General features: G+C 34.4%; 1 protein-coding gene across 1 annotated transcript in view; it reads right to left on the reverse strand.

Annotated features, from left to right (window-relative positions):
• Window positions 1-13,472, reverse strand: part of ITGBL1 (integrin subunit beta like 1) — a 161,559-nt gene that overhangs the window by 42,161 nt on the left and 105,926 nt on the right. The gene's annotated exons all lie outside the window — the stretch shown is intronic.

A 13,472-nucleotide genomic window follows, 5' to 3' on the forward strand; every position in this document is an offset into this window, starting at 1 on the left:
TTTGTTCTGCCAGTTTTATTCTTACATACTTAGTGTAGACATTACATTTTTTGATTTTATTTAATTATTCATTTATCACAATTTGTAATCTTGTCCTTTTAAAATTTTGTCAAGTTTTGCTTAATTACAAACTGAGTATTTATTTTATAAATATGTATTTTTTCCATTTTGTTTTGATTTATAAACTATTTTAACACGGAAAACAGAGACGTGGCTTCTATTGCTTTTTGTAGTATTATTTTAGCCAATTGTTTTACATGTATTCTCTTTAAAATATACAATATAATATACAATTATATAATTATGTATAGTATATGATATAATATGAAAACAGAAATACAGAAAAGCAAAAGAAATGGCCCAGTGTGAAAGGTTAATCATTACCCTAAGAGAAGAACTGAATATTTTTTCTTTATAGTTTTTTTAACTATACACTCTCGGAAAACAAACAGCTCTTTGCAAAACTCTTAAGTACCAAACTGAATTATAAAAGCAGGCTGTGTTCCCACATTGAGAGTGGCCCAATTTACTGAGGACTGTATTACACACAGTCCTGGGTTATTATTTTATACAGCTATTGGTCACTGGATTATTGAACAGCCTGTAGAAATACACAGATCTGTACATTTTAGGATGAAAAGAAGGAAATAAATGGGAAGAGAGAATTTATTATTAACAAAGTATAGTTCTAAATGTTTTGTAATATTATTTAATTAAATCTTTATAACACTGCACATCAAGGACAGGCTGCATAACTTGCAGGCTCCAAAGCAAAATTAAGTGCAAGGCCCATTGTTCTAAATGTATTAAGAATTTCAGGACAGTGGTAGCAGAGCATTAAACCAATCTCAGCCCTTCTGAGTGTGGGGAAGAGGGTGCCTACACAGACCACAGGCCACGAATACCCTGTACCAAGAGTTTGGAGGGAATGAAAGCAGAAATTATTCTCACTGGTGATTTAGACTCACAGGTGAGAAAATGAAGCCCTAGACTTTAAACATGGTAACAGAATAGAAAAATACACATAAAGTTATGAAGGAGTTCTGTGCAGAACTGAGAATAAAAACCAGAATTACATAAATAGATGATGGAAGAAACTGAAGAGGTTTTAGGAAGCATCTGTTTTAACTGCTTTATTATGCATACAAAAAGGAAATGAGAAGGAATACATTTATATTCTTTTTATGAATGTAGATGTATATGCGTGTATATACACACGGAGAGAGTGCCACCCTATTCATGAACTGGCTGCCAGGTTATTATTGAACTAATTCACTTACTCAACAACCAGCATTTGACATCCACCATGTACCCAGGCATACACCAGTCATCACGATCTTCTTACTCTGTGTCAGACAGTACAGAACTCATGAGATGAAGATACGGCAAGTTCCTGCCTGCCTTCAGCATGCTTGCAGTCTAGTTGAGATTTATAAAAAACAACCACAAAAGAATAACACTCAGAAAACAGACGTAAGAAGATGTACTGACTGACATAAAGGTCGATGGTGAAGTCCTACAGTGATGATCCCAAAACCTTTAGTCATAGATGCCAGGTGTGAAAAGTACTTGGTAGCAATGCGTACACTCCTAGTAAATAAACCTAGCAATGCAGTTTTCCTTCATTCAGAGAGTGTGCCCTCTTTTGTCTTTTCTGTTCTAATGGGTAAAGCAGACTTCAAGAAGTAAACAAAAATAGGATTTCAGGTACTAAAAGTGCTATGAAAAAGTACATATCAGGGTAAGGAATGAACAGGGAGAGGGCTTAGATTGATGAAAACTGGATGGAGTGGACCAGGATGTTACATTCTTCTCCTAATGGAGAAACAATTTTTCTACCATATAGACTCCCAAATGTTTTTTCTCAACCTTAATCTTAGAACATGTACATGTAAGTAAATCAAAAGTGTTATCACAAACCATTAGATTTCACATTTTATACTTTCAATTATGACAAGTAATAAATGTAATCCTTAAACCCTGAATGCTTTGTTCCCTGAGATAAGAACTTTCTCAAAAGCAAGAGGGGGTCTTTTCATGGGGTTCTTGCCTTTCTGAAAGTTGATTCAAAAATTAGTGTGTAAAGTTCCTGCTTTGAAGTATAATCATTTTACTTGTGAATATGAGTAGGGAAGATTATAAGCTGTCAAGAATTTCCAGAGCTTCTGCCCATGACAGAATGATGGGTCCAACATGCTGTATTTAAAACCCAGCTGAATGGATAAAAATAGTATTTAACGTTCATCGTCATTATGAGCTGAAGCAATGTATTGAACCCTTCAATCAAGAAAGGAGACAAAAGACGGGAAATGGGTGAATGACTCATTTCTTCATGTGTTGTCTACATAGTGCTGTTCTGATAATTGGATGATCTGAAGTTTAAATGAAACGCGTTAATGCATTTTAGAGAGGAGGCAACCACAAAATATTTCAAAAACAAAAACAGAATGTGGTAAAAAGCTGACAGAATCCCATGGAATGATGTAATTAGAAATGCGCAAAGATGGTGGATGCATAAAGACAACTTAAATAAAATTAAAAACAAAAAGCCAGGAAGGAGAGCCTGCCTTATACCTACAAACCCAAATTGAAATCTTGTATCTATTATTAGATATGAAATATTAAATGTCAGTATTTAATTTCTTTTAAAATATATTTGAAGGAACAGCCATTTCAGGAATATCTGTAGGCTGTACTTTAAATAATTGACTTGATCATATTTCCCATGAAGTAACTGGAAGATGACTCACCCAAACCCTAGTGACGATGAAATACGTGTATTTTTGCTTCTTGTGAAACATTCATCAGTACCTTCACATACCACTTGTTCAAGCAATTTCATCCCATGAATCTCAGAACAAAAGAAAATTCTGCCTCAAAAGAACATCAGCCATGAGTTGACAATACATTTTCAACTCATATTTTCCCTCTATAAGATGTCTGAAATATTTTTTAAAGTTTTTTTTTCATTTCCAGATGAAGTGTTTAAAACAGTACATTTATGTTTCTATCTTCTAAATGTAAACAGCTATTTTAAGTCTTGATTTCAGATAGAAAGGGTTGAGCTTTAGATGTGGGCTCCTAACAGTGGGTTCGCAGCTAAGAGACAGGCGCTTGGCCCTCGGAGAGAAAACCAGACGCTGTAAACCAGATCATCCACTTTTATGTAGTACTGTGTTCACTTCTCTTTTCTTTTTTTCTAGTCGGGCACTTTTGAATAATGTTGCAAAACTTAGTAATAAATGCAAACAGTTAAGTAAAACATGCAATACTATGAACGTTTATTACTGGAAGACAAAGTTACTTTTTTACTCCGAAAGAAATTACTGTGAAAGATTTTCAGTTCTCTCTCATTTTTGCATTCCATAATTATGTTACATGAATGCAGTGGCTGATCTTTTTTTTTTTTTTTTGAGTAAGAAAATAAACAGACACTGAAAGCCAAATGCTAGTTCATTTTGTCCTCAGCTCACGCTAAGACAAGACACCATGTTCTCCTCCCTTTGTTCTTCAGATGCTGTCCCTTAAGGACAGAAGCAACTTATAATATACACACTATGAAGCAAGTGCAGATATGATGCTTTACTTTTACATGGCATTAAGTTACATTTCATTCCTACCAAACTGTCTATAAAATAATGGCACTGACTTTCTTTGAAGAGGGGGAAGTTAAGCTTCTCAAGACGAGCAGTACACTTTCATCAGAACCTCAAGGCACACCCTGAAATCGTGCAAATGTCAAGTAAGAGTCTTTTTTGATATATTTTTTTCATTACATGTCCTTCCCTTCTTCTTACACGAACATTTGGTAATATATTTTGCGGTGTACTAGGAATTTTCCTCTTAAAAAGGGCTTTTTAAAAATTTTAATGAGTTTTTACTCAGTAATAATGAAATGGGGCAATGCAAGGGAGGGGTTTTGTGTGTGTGTTTTGAGGGAGGAGGTAATTTATTCTATTTATTTTAGAGGAGGTACCAGGGATTGAACCCAGCACCTCCTACATGCTAAGCATGCGCTTTACCGTTTGAGCTATGCCCTCCACAAGAGGATTTGTTTTTGTTCCAGAACTAAGCCCTACCGTGCAAAATCAACTCAACTCAGCTGAACAACATCACCTTGATGTAAGCGCTAGCAGGGTTGGACACCGGGAAAGTTTCCTACCCACTCCTAGGAAGTACACTTCCCTTCTAGCCAGATACGGAATTTCCATGAAAACCAAGCGAAGTAGAGGTACTTGGCTTATAGTAATGGGAGTATTTCTGTCTGTGTGATGCAGCCAATGTAACAATGATGGGCCTAAAATGACTGTTCCAATCCTTCCGAGTTCACGTCCCCCATCGTTGATTTGGTTTCAACGCCAGCGCACGCGCACACACACACACTTACACTTACTCACGTCTATATGTATATATACAGCACACTTTGTTCTATTTGAAAATCATTTCATTTGAAAATACCATCACCTGTAAGTCATCGAAAGTGCCAACGTGCCCTGAAATTCAAGTTTAGCAAAGCCTGCTGTAAACGACTTCTGATGTATCTTCCCATTTTGTTATTTTTGGTGATCAATTTATAAAGCTCTTTATGACTATGAAAAGAGAATTCTCTAATTAGTACCCGTGGAATTGTCTAGACTTAGACTCAAACCTTTGCCTCAGCGAAGAGTTAATTTCAGAATTAAATTGGATGTGATTATTTAATTATATCATATGTAAAATCACTCTAATTAAATTTCTTCATAAAGCATTTTTGATGTAATGAATTAGTACAAAATTTATCAAGGCAGTGGACTGAATCTTTGACGTCCAAACAAATAGCATGACGTGACATTTCCAGTACAAGATAGAGCAATATCGTCCGAAATGCTGGAACACACTGAAATATTAAAATCATCACGACTAGTTTATCACACAGTGGAAGTGAGGAGTCATGATCTGCTATTACTTCTCCTTTCCATCGCTGCAGAGCACAAGCTGAAGCTATTTTTAAGTAGCTCAATGCACTTAAAAATACCCTGCTAACCTAGGACTAGAACTCAGTGTCTCTAAAGAAAGTCAAAGAAAAGGTTCCAGTTAATTTTAAATAGTTTCCTTTTATAAAAATTACTGAGGAAATATAAGTAGTATATTGACAAGCCTATACTCTATAAACATTTGAACAATCTTCTAATCAAATATGGAGAATCTGCATTTATGAGCTAGTTCCTCCTGGTAACCCTTCATTAAACAAGAGGTCACACAAGTTTCTGATTCATTCAGCTTGAAAATGAATCATAAAATTAAATGATGATAAACTAAGGTAACTTTCCCACTAAACAGAGATATATGCTCGATGAGAGGCGCAGGTGGATTTGCCACTGGCTAATTAGAAAGTCACCTTTCTCCCTGTCAAGAAAAGCATCTGCAAAAGGTTTCTGCTTCCCCAGATTTTATTTCTAGTTTTACATGTTCTTCTATTCTGAATTGCCATTGGGAATCTCTTGGCTAACATTAGGAACAAACTGAAAAGGACATGCATTCTGAAATTTTACATGTATTACATAAGAGAATACAATGGAAGGAAAAGTATCAAAATGTGTCTCTCACCCATCGGAAAAAACATTCAATCTCATGAATGAATAAATTATTAATTAGAGTTTTACAGGTTCTGCATTTTCTAATAGTTCATTGGAAAATATGTCACTTAAACCTGGTTTCTCGGTTTGGGCGCTGATGGTTAGATAAACAGTCATTGTTTCCTCTATAAGTTTTCTTTGGGTACTGGCTGAACTGCCAAAATCAAGCTATGATGAATATAAATGGTGAGGCATTTTATTGTCTGGATTTTCTTCAGTTCATATCCTCATATGGGAGTAGAAAATTACTGCTGGAACTGTTTAGAGTATTTGAAAAGGCTCACTATGCCTGTCTTTATTCACAAATAATCACTAACTTCTATACATTTCAGGTTTCCAGTAGCTATTGGCGCTAATCCAAATATACAAAGAGTCGTGCATTTAATCTTCTCTACCTGAGATTCGGGGATGTGTTTCCTGTCCCCACTGTGGGCACGAGCATTTATACAACAAGCAAGAACTGAAATGGGGCCACATTTTATCTATTTCTAACCCTTGAAGCAAATAACACAATTATACTCTCTTTAATAAGCTTTGAGATTATTTTTTTTAACTTCATACAACTATAGGACATGGAATAATGCTGTGACTAACAAAAGTAATTTGCTTATGACTAACTTGGAGTTTGTTTCAAAGAGATAATATTCTTATTCAATCTATTGAAATAGATGTTATTTTTGGCTCTGGTTTATTTATCCATATATTTAACATGTGTTTTATTTTCTTTGGTTTGAGTTTTTTCTTTTTTTTTTTCCCCTCAGAGGGAGATTAGGGGTAGGGATAGCCCAGTGACTAAATCATTTGCTTCATAGAATACTTTGTTCTACAAAAGCTTGAGAAAGTCTTATTTGCAGAGGCAGCAGAGATAATTTAGGCAACCAAAATTATTTTTTTTAAGTTTGTACAAACGATATGAAACTTCCCAGATAATTGTACATTCTCAGTTTCTTTTTGATCATATAATACACAATTTAACATGCTCCCAATGTGGCTATTACAGTGAAGACATGCCCATGAAGCTACAAAAGAAAAGAAAAAAAAAAGAAATTAAAATAGAAATTAAACCTACTTGCCTATAAAACAAATTCTTTGGACTGGAAACACACACACACACACACCCTAATTTTCAAAAGGATCTATATCTATGTATTTATATTAAATGTAGGGAACACTGGCCTTGTTGATATTACGGAACATGAAAACATCACAGCTGCCTTAGGGCATTCCCCTTGCTGGTACCACCCCAGGATCACTCTTTCATACCATCCCACCTCCTTCAATAAATCAGTGACATGGCTTAATAACATTTCACGATTGCGTCTTTTCAGGCCAGGTAGATATGAAAATAGTAAATTGTGCCCAAGGGTAGATCTGTGCTTTAGGGATGTGCCTGAAGTGGCTTACAAGAACTCAGACAGTCAGATCAGCGATATCCCTTGAAGCTCAAGACTCAGCAGGCGCTCCCACTGTACTCGGATATTCACGTACACTTTGAAATACAAATTAGAAAGTTAACTACTCTTTTCAGCTCTTCATTCAGTACCAAGAAAGCCCATTCTCTAGCAGTGCTCCTCTGTTCCAAAACCACCAGAATCTGCAACACCCAGGGACTTGTTAGAAGTAAAAAGTTCAGGGTCCACTCCAGACCTGCTGCGTCTGAAACTCCAGGTGATCCTGAGGTACAGTGAGGTCTGAGAACCACTGCTTTGTCATTAACAGCAAGAGATTTAAACACACTATTACCAGGTGAAATTAAACCAAAGGCTGAACTTAGCCTGTGACTCAGAAGTTGACCTTTTCTGAATCAGTATGTTAGAAGAGCAGCATTTTTACTTCCAAACTTGAAAACCTGACAGTCTGTTTTAAGAAAAACTAAGGTCAAGAAAGAAAATAACACATTTTCCTCCCCAAATTATTTTTGAATGGAGATAAAATAAAAGCAGTATAAACAGATGTATATTATTGTGTACATTGCGTCTTTTTTTTAACTCTAAACCTCTGATAATAGGCACGCATGCCTGGAAAACTGCATATTGGAGAAAACTTGATACTTTCTCTATGCCTTTGAGGTGTGTATATATAAATATATAAAACTATAGTCAGTTTACAATATTGTGTCAATTTCTGGTGGATAGCATACTGCTTCAGTCATACAAAAACATACATATATTTGTTTTCATATTCTCTTTCACCATAGGTTACTATAAAATATTGAATATAGTTCTCTATGCTCTACGGTATAAACTTACTGTTTATTTATCTTATATATATTAGTATCTGCAAACCTCGAACTCCCAATTTATATGTCTTATTTTTTATTGTCAAGTAATATTTCATTTTATGAATTATCACCATTTCCATACCCATTAAGTATTTTTTGTAGACATTTATCTTGGGTTAACTTAAGCGGCATGGCTGGGTCACAGACTAGAGTATACTTTTTTCACAGTAGGTGTTCCATTTTAGACTCCCAACAGCAAGGGACGAGAATTCTGGGCTCTGCACTCTCACCAACATCTGGTGTTTTTAGCCTCTTGAGTTCCATCCATTCCAATGGTTGTGCAGGGGTAATCATCGGGGTTTTCATTGACACTTCCCTGATAATGATATTGAGCACTTTTCTACATGGTTGTGCCAAGCGTAAGTCTTCTTCTGTGGAGCCTAATCAAGTCTTTTTTCTATGTAAGTGGGTTGTTTATCTTTTATTACTGAGTAATAAGTGTTGCTTTTACATTTGAAGTCCAAGGAAGTTATTGGCAGACATATGTATTGAGAATATTGTATCTTATGTGTGGCTTTCTTTTTCATTTTATAAATAGTGTCTTTTGATAACTGGAAGTTTATTGTTTTTATTATGAGGCAGTTTAATTTATCACTATTTGTTTTATGGTTTGTGCCTTTGGCGTCCCCTATTAAAATCTCAGCCTAACCCAAGGTCACTAAAATATCATCTTATGTTTTCTTCTAGAAACTGGTTTTTTCAACTTTTACACTTGGTTATGTACGGTGTCTATTCACTTTTTCCTACATTTATTCCATTGTTCCAGCACCATTTGTTGAAAGGTTTCCTTTCCTCATTGGCTTGTCCTGATGACCAGCTGTGTGTGTGGAGATCCTCTTCACTTTTGTTTTTATATACTTTTGTATACACGCCTTTTCATATTCTATGTCACTAAAAATAATGGAGATAATTTTTTTGATACTCAAAAAATGAGTCATGGACATGGCAATGCCCCCCCTACCACACACAGAGTTCTTCGGTTGGCAAATTTAGGCCAAAACATGACTTCACTTGCTGTCATTTGTTACTTTGACATCTTTTACCACTCTCACAATATTTCAATGTGATCTATGAGAGTATGACCTGTGTGATAAATGTCTGCAATTTTCTTCTGTAGTTTCTCTAGTGGGTGTCTGAAAATGTGTCTATAAAAACCTCATTCGGTGATTTTCATCATTTAAAGAATTATATATATACTTAACATCTACACATTACTTTTACATAACAAGAGAAAACATTGGGAAACTCTGCATCACTATTTCTTTTCACTTGTAAAGAAACCCTAACTAAATATAAAATCATAATAAATTGGCCTTAAAGTGAAAACAAATACCAGTGGATAATTATAGCCATCTAAGGATTTCTCATTATATTTACAGATTATAAAATGACAGCTTCTTAGCCATTTATGGTCAAATAAAATTTCATGAAACACAGGCTCTGTGAAACGTTTCAGGGGAGAAATGCTCTAGGTTCAATCCATTATTATCAGGTTGGACAGAGTTAAGATGTTTCCTTACTGTGGGAGGCATCACTGCCTTTACCAAACTGATGGACACTGTGTATTTCTAAAAAAAAAAAAACCAGAGAAATCCACACAGGGATGGTAAGAAAAACTACAGAACAAGCAAAACACAAGTCAAATTCAGGAAAACATATGCTTCTAAAAGAAGACTTTTTTCTTCGTTGATTGCAGCAAGAGATATAGTTTCATTAAAAAAAAAAATAAAAAGCCGAACAGGAGAGTTAATTAAGATGAAAGGAACAGGGTGAGACAGGGAGAGGAACACAGAAAGTCAAGCACATTTGTGACATTAAAGCCTCCAGTGAAAACAACAGAGGGCAGCACCTGAGGGGGGGATGGTCTCACCAGTGATCTGGAATATAAAGTCGACAATATTTCCAAAAATGCAGAGGAAGTGAATAAAGACAAAATTACTGGAGGATGATGCTGGATGTAGGACTACCCAACCTGAAAGTCATGGGTCTTCCTGGGGAGAATGAAGCACAACAGTACAGAAGCGATGCTGAAGACATCCTTGACAAATGCATTTGGTACCTAAAATCAGAGCTCAGATTGAAGCCACAATTTACCATGCTCCATGGAAAGAGCAATTAAAAGAGATTCACATAATGATGGAATTTAAATATACAGAGGGGAAATAAATGTAGATCACCTACAAAGGATCCGATTTTTTTTATCATTAAAAATATCAGGAGGAGATGGAACATTTAGAGATAAAATATTATCATTTAAGATACTGATTTCCAGAGGGAACTTGATGTTCAGGTTTAGGGGCAATAGAAAAATAATCTTAGATATTCAAGGTTTTGACAAGTAAATTACCCAAATAAAATTCTTTCAAAATTTACTTCAAAATGCATAACAGAGAACTGTGAATCAAAGGTAACAAAAATCTGGGAGAAGTGGACAGTGGGACAGGTTATAAGCACTGTAATCATTACTTACAGTAGTTAGATTCAATGACCATTATAGATAGGGTTACACAGCTTAATGAAAATGTCAAAAATAGTGCTTGAAACAGAAGCACTAGAAATAGTCATAATTTAAGTGTATTTAATGAGTTCTAAAATCCAAAGTTATAATAGTTTCCAGTGAGTAAAGATGAAAGGAAAATAAAATGAAGCTAAATATTTCATTTGCAATAGATGAAGGGCAAATGATACCACTTAATTGGAGACCTTGATCCTTGCAAAAATTTATATTACTTTAAAAACATTGTCAGTATAAGGTAACAATTCAGAAATGTAAAAATAGATATATTTATTTGCAGAGCATTGGAGATTCAAACCTATCAAATGTATTTCATGTAGTAATTGAAACAAAACTCAGAAAATAAAAAATGGCATGAAAAAAGGACAAAAAAACTTGGCAGGAATAAAAGCAAATATATCAGGATAATAAACTCAAAAGAGTTTAATCTGTACTCTTACAGAAAAGATTCACAGATTAGATAAAAATTAAACAAAATCCTATACTCAAATGTGTCATGCTCCCAAAAGACAAATTAGACTCTAAAGAATGAAGAATAAAAGTAAAAGGTTGGCAAAGATTTATCAAGCATATAGAAAAAACAGATGGTAATAAATTTCAGACCTAGTAGAATTTAATACAAAGCAACTAAACAAGAAGGTCATATAATTTTTTTTCTTTTATAATTTGAATATTAATGAATATGTGAAGTCGTGAATTTTTTGCCCATATCATGCCTGATCAATACATATGACATAAAACCACCAGAAACAAAATGAGAAATTGATTATCGTTATGGGAAATTTAGTACTCTTCTTTCCGTCTTAGATAAATTATATCTAAACAGGATCATATGGGATCAGAACAAAATCATCAATAGGGCTAATTTATTAAATATGTCAGCTTTCTTGATCCATAGAATATGTACCAAAATTGGTTATATATATCACATACTGGCTCACATAAAAATCATTGAAATATTCCAAAACATGGTTTCTGTAAGCTATATTATGTGATCATAATACCATAAACCTAGAAAGAAATAACCCTTCCCCTCAAAAAAAAAAAGTAAGTGAAAGAGAAATTCTACAACTCAGACTACACTGTGAGAAGCAGTGCAAATGAAAGTAAACCATAAAACCTATCATAGAAGTTACTGAAATAGAAGAGAAAATTCCACAAGTAATTCTCATTTAATCCTAACAAGAGATTTATCCTTACTTGTAGATAAGATAAAGGAGAATCAGAAAGGTTAAGTGACCTCTGCTAAGTCACACAGCCTGAAAATGGCTGAAGCAGGACTTCAACCCAGATCTTGTCTCCTATTCCAGAAAAATTTTCAAGATGCTCCATTGGCTCTCTATTGAGAAAACTCAGATCACAACTGGAAAGCATTTAATGAGCTAATCCCTTGCTTCTAAGACTTTTTTTTTCAGTTTTTGAAGTTAGGATGAATCTTGAAATAATTTCTCTAAAAAATGATGTACTTTCATTGCCTGCGAGTAGGCAAATTAACATCAATAGAAAATATCTGATTAGGATTTCTCCACAATTGAATTAACTTTAATAAGAATGTGTGCGGCTGGATTTTAATTTAAATCCAAATCCTTCATTTGTTTTTAAAAAAAAAAAAACTTTACAAAGCATTGAAACACAAGAAAGCTATTGTGCCTGCAAAAAACTGCCATGAGCAAAGTAAAAAATCAAGTTAGTTCAAGGCAGTAGAAACTGCCAGGTTTCCTGGAGTAGAGAGTACTTTTTAAAACTAGGAGAGAGAGACATGGGTGATTCTTCAAAAGGACCGTCACTCAAGTGCTAACACCAATCAGTGACTTTTAAGGTAAGCTGCTTGTCCTGGAAAAAGTTGTTATTCTCTTACAAATACTTTTTTAAAAAAAACTGAAATGCCCACAAAAATCTGTTATTTTTTTTTTTTTTTTTGCACCATGAATTTACAGCATCATTTTCAAAATGCTTCATAGATCAAGGACTATGCAAAAGGCTATAAAAATATATGGGTTGTAATGATGCATATTTTGAAATAGCAAAAAAGTTATAAAGAATTTGCAGGCACTATCTATGAAGAAGGCTTAGTTTTTTTGATAATAAAATTGATAAATATTTGCCATTTTTAATTTTGTTTAAATGAGGATATTTAATATAGCATTTCTACTCCCAAACCTGTTATTTACGTAGTTGCCAACCATTGGTCTGCTTTATCTGAATGTCTTAAATCTAGGAAAGAGGTTATGCTAGGTGTATTGGGGATGTAAGCATTTTTCCTGGTCCAGCACTGTTCCTTTCTAGACAACTGTCATCAGAAAAGAAATTGATATCCATCCACTTCCTCCTGTTTCTGAAGTTTCAATTTGTGGTTATTTCACTGAACACTCCAACTCAAATTTATTCTAGTAGGATGGTGCTATTAAAGCTGACAGAGGCTTTAATCATCACAGAGCCTGAGATAACAGTTTTATTTCTCCTGAGTGTTCAAATAAAGTTAACAACAAACGTAATATGATGCAACATGATAAAGATAATTAGGCTTATTTTTTCAGGATGTGCACGTACTGCTTTCAGTTTCTGATATTTAAATCCATTTACTGTCATGTTATTTTACGGTCTCTTCAAATGCTGAATTGAAATATCACCCCATGATGAAAAACCGCTTAAAGTATATTTGCTGTTCTCTCCAATAATTAATGCAATCTTTCAAAATTAAAAGAAAAATACCTTCCTTTTTAAACATTAATTTGTCAAATGCTTAAATATCAACCTTAGTCTGTAGCACGTGGAGGAATCATTTCAGAAATGTAAAGGTTAGGCACATTACTAATGCATTTAAATTCCAGTTTTCAATTTCCTCTTCAACTTTACCATCTAGCGTAGCAGGAACCAGCATACCTTAATCAGTAATTTGGCTCCATCAGGCCTGAATGCAGGCCCTCCTAATGACCTTACAAATGCATTTGTAGTGGGAGGGAGTATAGAGCCAAGACATGAAGGAGAGTAATCAAGAATCAAAAGATTCCATTTGGTACCAGGAGAGGAAATTATTTTAAAAATATGTTTGGGTACCTCA

The sequence above is a fragment of the Camelus ferus genome, chromosome 14 (assembly GCF_009834535.1).
Source record: "Camelus ferus isolate YT-003-E chromosome 14, BCGSAC_Cfer_1.0, whole genome shotgun sequence".
Classification (NCBI taxonomy): domain Eukaryota; kingdom Metazoa; phylum Chordata; class Mammalia; order Artiodactyla; family Camelidae; genus Camelus; species Camelus ferus.